General features: G+C 41.1%; 1 long non-coding RNA gene across 4 annotated transcripts in view; it reads left to right on the top strand.

Moving 5' to 3' along the window:
• LOC102484560 (uncharacterized) overlaps positions 1-9,156 on the top strand; it is a 66,911-nt gene that overhangs the window by 47,285 nt on the left and 10,470 nt on the right. For all 4 annotated transcript variants that reach the window (XR_001371312.2, XR_003551464.1, XR_003551462.1 and 1 more), the window contains one exon: positions 1,666-1,791. This is a non-coding gene — a long non-coding RNA (uncharacterized LOC102484560). The remainder of the gene's footprint in view (positions 1-1,665; positions 1,792-9,156) is intronic.

The following is a 9,156-nucleotide window of genomic DNA, read 5'->3' as shown; positions in this document are numbered from 1 at the left end:
GAAGGGATTGCGGCGTGACCATCCCCCCTGGGGGGTGATTTCTCGCTTTCTATCTCTATGTCTCTCTCTGTCTGTCTGGTGAGCACACGCACCCTATAGTGAAAACCTCTCCAAAAAAAAAAAAAAGAATAAATGAATACATAAATAAAATTGAACTTAAAAAAAGTAATCATTAAAAAACAAAAAACAAAAACCAAACACATACACATCTATATGTGAGCCTTCAGGTGCGAACATATAGGAAGCATCTGTAACCCTGGAAATGACGTTTTGCATATTTTACAATTTTGTATGCCTGTCAGTGTGCTCTAGTCATTACCACATACAGGATGAGAAGCAAGGCAGAGCTCAAACGTGGGTTCAGTTATCATTTATCCAATGACTGACATTAATGGAATTGTAATAGATTGCTTTCTAGAAGGTCTTGAACATCCTCAGAAGGAGATCTTGAGATTCGTTTATCCATTTCACAATTATTTGCCTGTTCTGCCATCGTGTGGGCAAGGAGCACAAATGCCAAGACCATAATGACCCAAGGTTACAATTGAAAAGTGCTCTAATGATATTTCTCCCTGTGGGGTGGAGAAGAAATGAGGAAGGACCTGGGGAGAAAATGAGTCCCAAATCAAGAGAGACAGACGAAATCTTTACAGCAGTTCAGGCTGGAGGCCTTGCTCAGCTGAACACAGCGACAGGCACAGGAGCTACCACTTAGGGCTACTGGGTGCCAGGCATGGAATTTCATCATCATGCTCGCGGTGGCCAGCTGGGTAGGCATTCTCATTGCATTACACTCCTCATTTGACAGATGAGCCTACTGGGGCTCAGAATAGCTGAGTAGCATGCCCAAGTTCCCACAGCCAGTAAGTGGCAGAGCCTGAGGGTTTTGAACATGAGCTGGGAATATAGACTGACAATATAAAATTTAAAGCTTCATTGGGAAATTATGTACAAATAAATACAAGGTACAGAGATGCAATTACATGTAAAGGTGATGTGAATATAATTTTCGAAGCTAAATAATAAAAGGAATACTCATGAATATACCAAATAAATTAAGAAATGACCACCAGTAATACTATGGAATGCCTCTGTGTACTTCTCTCTGACCCCTACAGTGTTTGCGTGTGCCATTCTCCCTGTATGTGGTTGAATTAGTATTCACCTTCCTGCAAACCTCCATGTACTCAGCTGTCCAGCTCTCCAAACTCGGTCCTTTTGGTTTAAGGTCTTTTTTTTAAAAAAAAATCCTTGTAATAGGATAGATAGATGTGTATGTGAGAGAGAGAGAGAGAGAGAGAAGGAAAAAGCATCCCCCCAAAGGGGATGATCATGCCACAATCCCTTTTCCTCCCCCTCTCCCTCCTTTTGGAATTTTGGGCGTTCAGAAACACATGCCCAGCATGTTTTTAAAGCCCCCAGATCCAGGACTTGAACTACACATTTGGTCATGTGGTATCCACCAGACTTGCCCATTCCCTTGATTTTCATTCATGCTTTGTACCAGAGTATGTGTCTTTAGTTTTGCTTAATTCTGAAATATGTAAAAATGGAAAGACATTTTACATTTCTCCTGTGACTTGCCTTGTTCACTCAAAGTTGCTTGTGAGAGTCACCCACGTTGCTGTGTGTACTCACAGGTCTTTTTCTTTTCATTGCTTATAGGATCCTGTTATATGAATGTACTACAAGGTACTCATTTGTTCTCCTGTTGATATTTGGCTTGTTCCCAGCTTTCCACCATTACTTGCAATATTACTCTGAACCTCCATGTCCATGTTCATGGTACAGGTATGTAAGAGTTGCTGAAGGGAATATCTCTGGAAAAGAATGGCTATATTATAGGGAATGCAATGCACAACTTTCTCTCTCTCTCTCTCTCTCTCTCTCTCTCTCTCTCTCTCTCTCTTATTTTTCTATAGATACAGAAAGAGGGAAAGTGAAAAATTATTCCCCAGGAGGGATGGCCACACTGCCATCCCTTCTCCAGTCTCCTTTTGAGATTTTGGGCATGTATGCACACATGCCCAGTGAGTTTTTCAAGCACCTGGGTCTGGGATTCAAACCATACAGTTGGCTATGTGGGATCCAGCCACCTTCACCTCTGCACCACCTACTGACCTGCAAATGTTCAACTTTTAAAAGACCATCTAACATCCTTTCCCAAAGTTGTTATATCAGTTGATATTCCCACCAGAGTGTGTGAGAGTTTCAATCAGTGCACATCTTTACTGTCACTTTAATATTTGGCAGAACTGCTGAGTGTAAAATGGTATGTTATTGTGGTTTTCTGTAAGTTTGTCGAATATGGTGGCATTAAGCTGCATCACTTGATGGGACAAAGGGAGAGCATTCCAGATAGGGAGGAAAGGTTGGGGAAAGGTTCCAAGTCAGGTCAGAGGTTGGTGCCTGTAGGGAACAGGAAAAAAGAAAAAAAGCCAACATAGAAGAAGCATAGACTCCACCCCTGCCTTAGGTAGCTAACTTCTCAACACCTCACATCTTGCCTAACTTGACCTGTGGCATCTGTCAGAGGTCAGCTGCCAGTCCTGACCTCTTCTGACCAACTTTGATTATTGTACCATGTGAAATGATGATATGATGAAATCGTGTTTTCATTTTAACCAGCCTGATTCAAACTGGGCCTTAGGCTTTTTATCTTTTATCAGACAGCTTTCACATTTGGACAGACTTCCAAAAGTTTTTTTTCAAATATTTCTCTTTCCATTCGTGACCGGTCAACTGTCAATTCCTTTTTGATCCTCAAACAACTTTAAATTGCATTTTGAAATGCATGTGGGCTCTCACACAGACTTCTGAAAAATGGGTAAGAATGAATTTTTTTTTTTTTTGGAGAGATTTTCACTGTAGGGCGCGTGAGCTCGCCAGACAGACAGAGAGAGACATAGAGACAGAAAGTGAGAAATCACCCCCCAGGGGGGATGGTCACGCCGCAATCCCTTCTCCTCCATTCTCCTCTCGGGATCTTGGACACGCACGCACACGCGCCCGGCGTGAGTTTTAAGCCACCGGGTCCGGGACACGAACGGCGGTCGACTACATGGGAGTCCAGCGACATAGCCATTGCGCTAACTGCTGGTTCCCGGTAAGAATGAATTTTCAGAAGTTTATTTTAGAACTCTGTTTTTTTGGTCTAGAACAAGAGACCCTGTTAACTTACCAACTGTGAATTATGATCATCTCTGTTCTTTACGAGATTTAGCTGTTGGTTGAGTGCGTCTAGTAGTCTAAATTAGGTTTTCTTCATTGGATTGCAACACAGGCATAAAAACTACATACAAGACAAGATAAGCCTCCTCTACCATAAGGTAGATAGGATTTTAAAATCATGAAGTAAATGGAGTTTGCCTATGTTAGCTGGATTATTATTTTTATTATTATTATTTGGCTATAGGGCGTGTGCTCTCACCAAAGAGAGACAGAGAGAAAGAGAGAGAGAGAGAAAGGGAAAGTGAGAAATCATCTTTCCCAGAGTGATGGCCCACCACAGTCCCTTCTCCTCCAGTCTCCTCTTGGGATTTTGGGTATGCATAAATGCATGCCCAACATGATTTTCAAGTTGCTGGGTCCAGGACTCAAATTATGCAGTCAGTCATATGGGATCTAGTGCATTAACTGCCACACCACCTGCTGGCCCAGGTAGCTGGATTTTGATGTTAGGCCTGGAAGAAACAAACCACCTGGTATTTATGCTTTTGTGTAATCCTTGCCCACATTGACTATGGCCAGCCTGTGACAGGTACTGACCAACGGAATGCTGTAAAAGAGAGCCTGTTTCAGTTCCACACCTAGCCTTTAAGAGGACTGACAGATTCTGCTTCCTGCTTCTGGAATACTTACTGTTGCGACCACTGAGCCAATATGTAAAATGTCTAGTTACCATTTCTCAGAGACCACACAAAGCGATTGGATGGAGGAAGGGAGAGGCCCCAAGACTATAAGAAAAGACAGAGCAATCCAGCTGTCCCAGTGTCCTAGTCAAGTCTCCAGATGACTTCTGTCCCACCATCATGTGACTCCATCCACATGAGAGCCCCCAACTGAAATCAGCAGAACTTCACAGCTGAGCTCAATAAATCCACAGAACCATGACAGACAATTGACTGGCGATTGGTTTAAGTTACTAATTTTTAAAAAAGAATTATTTATTTAATTTTATTTATTATTATTATTATTACTATTGCTTTAACTATACCAGAGAGAGACAGAAAAATAAAGGGAAAGTGAGAAAGCAAGTCAACCAGGTCTAGGATTCAAACTGTGGCTGGCCATGTGGGAGTCCAGCACCTTTAACCACCACACCACCTGCCATCCCCTTAAGTTACTAAGTTTTAAGTTGGTTTGTATACAATGATAAATAATCAAAATAGAAATTGGAATGCAAAAGTAGAGCACTGACAAGGGGCTGGCAGGTGGTGTGGTGGCTAAGGGTGCTGGACTCCCACATGGCCAACCTTGGTTCAAGTCCTGGACCTGGCAGCTTGCTTTCTCGCTTTCTCTCTTTTTCTCCCTCTCTCACTCTGCTCCTCTCTGGTCAAATTAAAATAAATAAATAAGTAGTTAAATAAAATTTTTTTTTTGAGAGAAAGATGTTTTTTGCTATAGGGCATGTAAGCTCACTGGAGAGACAGATAGAAAGTGAGAAATCACCCCCCAGGAGGTATGGGCAAGCTGCAATCCATTCTCCTTCATTCTCCCCTTGGGATTTTGGGCATGCATGCACACACGCTCAATGTGAGGTTTAAGCCATCAGGTCTGGGACTCAAGCTGCGGTAAACTACATGAGAATCCAGCAATGTAACCACTACACCATCTGCTGGTCCCAATAAAATAATTCTTTAAAATAAAAAGTAAAGCACTGACATAACAAAAATCTCTAACATGTGGAAGCAGACAAAGCTGAAATGGCCTGGCAGAAACTGCTACTTCCAGAAGGCTGGAAGGAAACAGTCTCTTTGAGGACCTCTTAGCCACCATGTAAAAGCTCTTAAACACCTTTCTGAAAAGACCACCTAGAGTGGAGAGGTCTTGAGATACAAGGAGAAAAGGAAAGAATCTTCCCAGTATGCCAGTCAAGCTTCCAGATGACTTCAGCCCACTTGTTATCTTACTCTCTCACTGAAGCCACATGAGGTACCTCAGGTGAGACCAGCCGGAACTGCCCCACTGATCCATTCTCACAGAATTCTATGATATAATAAAATAGTTACTTGTTGTTGTTGTTGATTTTATATAGCTTTTGCCATATGTGTACTCGTTGGAGAGAAACAGGAGGGGGAAGGGGAGAAATCACTCTCCAGGAGGATGGCCATACCAATATCCCTTCTCTTCTAGTCTCCTCTTGGGATTTTGGGCAGGCATGCACACACACCCAGTGTGTTTTTTGGGCCACTGGGTCCAGGACTCAAAACCATCATGTCAGATCCTTAACCGCTATAACACCTGCTGGCCCTCAGCTTCTTTTTCTTGAAATGGTAGGGTTGCTGTGAGAAATAAATGCACATGAAGTTGTTATTATTGTTACCTGTAATTCAGACTTGGAGGGCAAATGAAGATCTTGATGGGACTGGGAAAAAACAAACAAACAAACAAACAAAAAACCATGATTCCCAAACAGCTATTGTAGGAGCCAGTTGTTTTGATAAATCACTCTGTATTGGACCTCTGACCTTATTCAATCACTTTTTATTTTAAAAGTTTTTCTGCTCTTGTAGAGTATATAATGTACATTAGAAGCCTGACTAATTGCTATCAATAAATTGTGCTGATAAAAGGATTCCTTATTTAAATAACTGGAAAGCTCAACAATTTCCAGTACTCAGGGAAAAATAATTTTCTAAACATTTTGTGAGGGCTGGCCCTGTAGCATAAAGTTAAGTGCAGTGCATAGGGAATCAGATCTCACATGGTTGACTACATTTTGAATCCTTGCCCTGGTGGCTTAAGAGCTGGACACATGGGCAAGCAGGTGGCATAGTGGTTAAGGCCGTGGACTCCCACATGGCCAACCAAGGTTCAAGTCCTGGACTTGGTGGCTTGCTTTCTCATGTTTCCTTTCTCTCTCTCTGATCAAATAAAAAAATGATAATAAATAAAATTAATAAATCATTTTTTCTTTAAAAAAGGTGGACACATATCCATGCTACTCAAAATCCTGACAGAATGGAGAAATGGAGGAAACAGAATTGCAGTGTGACCATGCCCCATTGGTGGGTGTGGAACGGTGCTTGCTCTTTCTCTTTCTCTCTCTTGCACATACATTCTGGCAATGAAAAAAAAAACCCACACATTCTAGGTGCATTCCTGGAGCTTACAGCAGTAATTAAAAGTCATTAAAAAAATTTTACCAACCTACAACTCAAAGTGAAATTGAAGACAGTAGTAATCAAATGCACAAGTGAGTGAGTTTGTTTGCCTGCTGTGTAGTTTTTTTCAACAGGGTTGCTAAACTGAAGTACTAAACACAAGAAATTATTCGAGTGACTATTTCCTCAATTCCTCCAAGGAGAAATGACTAGTACCATTCTAAATTTATAAGAAAAGCTAATCCATTACATAGGATAGATGCCTTATGGTTTGGGGGCTTAATTTCTTTGCAAACTCCCACGTTGAAAATGTTGATCTACAAAAACAAAACACCATCCTCTCAGGGATGTTCCAGGGATTATCAGGACTAAGTCTGTTAAATGCTCAAGAGAAACAAACTTAATGCTGCATGCTAAGGTAATGACAATTTTTTAGTCATTATGATTTGTTTGAAACTTTTAAAAATATTAATTTTTCTTGAACCAAGCAATTTATGCCACTATTTTAAAAATAGAAAACACGAAGAAATAAAGAATAACATTCAGAAACACACTACCTAAGGGAGCCAAAATAACATTGAGAATGCATCTTCATTCTTAAACAATGTGTTTATATATAACTTTCAAAAATATTTGTTATAGGACACATGCTCTTGTCAGAGAGAGACAGAGAAGGAGATAGAGAGATACAGTGAATAATCAACCTGCAGGGGGGATGGCTGCACCGCAGTCCCTTCTCCTCCATTCTCCTCTTGGGATTTTCAGCACAGCCAGGCATATTCTTTCAAGCCTCCAGGTTCAGGACTTGAACCATACAGTAGGCCATGTGGAATCCAGCCTCCTTAACCACCACACCACTGGCCGTCCTGACCTTTGCTCTTTCTTCTTCACTGTCCTGCCTATCATGAGGTGCATTAACTTCAGGCTTTAACTGAGTATCATTTTCCTTAAAATGGCTTTTTTTTTTCTCCTGCTAAGTGTATTTAAGAGAATTCAACTAGAGAAAAAGGGGGGGAGAAAATACAATTAACACTTTTTTTTTACTGCTTAAGTTGCAGTATCATTTATTCATTCAGTAAACAGCTTTGAGAACCTGGTCAGTTAGATTTTTGTCTGGCTCAATTTTTTAGTTCTTTTTAGAAAATTGGATTGGCAGGCCAGACATAGTGCTAGTGAGTGAAATAGGCCTAATTGCTTTATGACATATTTTTAATTAAATGTTCAACAAAGGCGAGTTACCTATAAACAAATCAATAGACAAACAAGCAAATTAGATTGTCGGGCATTAAAAAACACTGGAAGCTGATTGCTGATGGCCTGGTTTCCTAAGCACCAGTGCAGTTTGAGATAACCTTGAAGCTTTTACACAAGCCTAGTTGAAAGAGCTATTTTGTAATAGTTTAGAGCAATCTGTAAATAATTTCAGGTAGCCTGTAAATTGTGTCAAACATCTCAAAGCACTTTTCCAACTTCTGACCATATTTAGCAGGTGTTGAAGATCAGCCTCAGAAACGGAGGCACCCAGAAGGCTTGCCCAAAAAACTCCTTCCTACCAAATGTCAAGTGCCTGAAATTCTTTCCTTATAGACCGGAGTCATATGACTAAACAACTGTCTCAGTGGGGAGTAATTTTGGCAACTGAGGTGAGGGGACCAAGTGGCTTCATCAGATACTCTCTAGGTTCTTCTGAGCACTGTGAAGACAAAGGTGTGGAGGCTTTTATCTAAAGTTCATTTCCTTCTCAATGCAGTTCACTTCCAGGACAGGTCTCTCTTTTTCCCAAGCAGAGGTTCACTTTGTCTAACATGTAGTTCTCATGAACTATGTGAGACTGCTGTGCTTTGCACTCAAACTTTGAACTCAAATTGTTTGAATGTACTGTTCTGTGATTTCTTTCTTTTTATTTGCTGAAGGGTATGTGTACTTGTGTGTGTGTGTGTGTGTGTGTGTGTGTGTGTGTGTGTGTGCGTGAGAGAGAGAGGGAGAGAGAAAGAGAAAATTAGAAATCATTCCCCAAAGAGCCAGTTGGTGGCAGGGTAGTTAAACCTGCTGGATCTCACAAGGCTGGTTTCACGATTTGAGTCCTGGACTCAGTGGCTTGAAAAATACACAGGGCACATATGCATTCATGCCCAAAATCCCAAAAGAAGAATGGAGGAGAAAGGATTTACAGTGTGGTTATTCCCCCTGGGGGATGATTTCTCCCTTTCCCTCTTTCTGTCTCTCTCTGGTGAATGCATCCGCCCTACAGGAAAACAAAACAAAATCACCCCAATGGGGAATGGTCACACTGCCATTCCTTCTCCTTCATTCTCCTCTCATGATTTTGGGTACACACACACACACACACTTAGCATGTTTTTCAACCAGGACTGCACAGCCAGCCATGTGGTATCCAACTGTTAACCACCACACCACCAGCTGGCCCTGTTTTGTGATTTCAATTTTTGATTTGTATGATCAAAGTTAGAACTATATTAATATTCCAAATCAAATGCATTTTAGTAAAAGAAAACAATTTCATTTCTATCCCCAAAATATGTATGTCAGAAGTCTTTTTTAAAGAATTATTTAATTTTATTTGTAATTATTATTTTTTAATTTGCTGTAGGGAATTCATACTCATCAGAGTGAGAGGGAAGGGAGAGAGAGAAAGTGAGAAAGCAAGCCACCAGGTCTGGGACTTGAACCACAGTAGGCCATGTGGGAGTCCAGTGCCCTAATCACCATGCCACTTGTTCCTCCCTCTCAGAAGTCTTAAATTGCCCTCCTGGATCATTAAAGCATCAGGACAAAATTTATCCTTATAGCCATGACAGCTACGTCCGAA

Source organism: Tupaia chinensis, unplaced genomic scaffold (assembly GCF_000334495.1).
Source record: "Tupaia chinensis unplaced genomic scaffold, TupChi_1.0 Scaffold000706_1, whole genome shotgun sequence".
In the NCBI taxonomy this organism is placed as follows: domain Eukaryota; kingdom Metazoa; phylum Chordata; class Mammalia; order Scandentia; family Tupaiidae; genus Tupaia; species Tupaia belangeri.
This window is presented reverse-complemented; position numbering and strand designations above follow the sequence as displayed.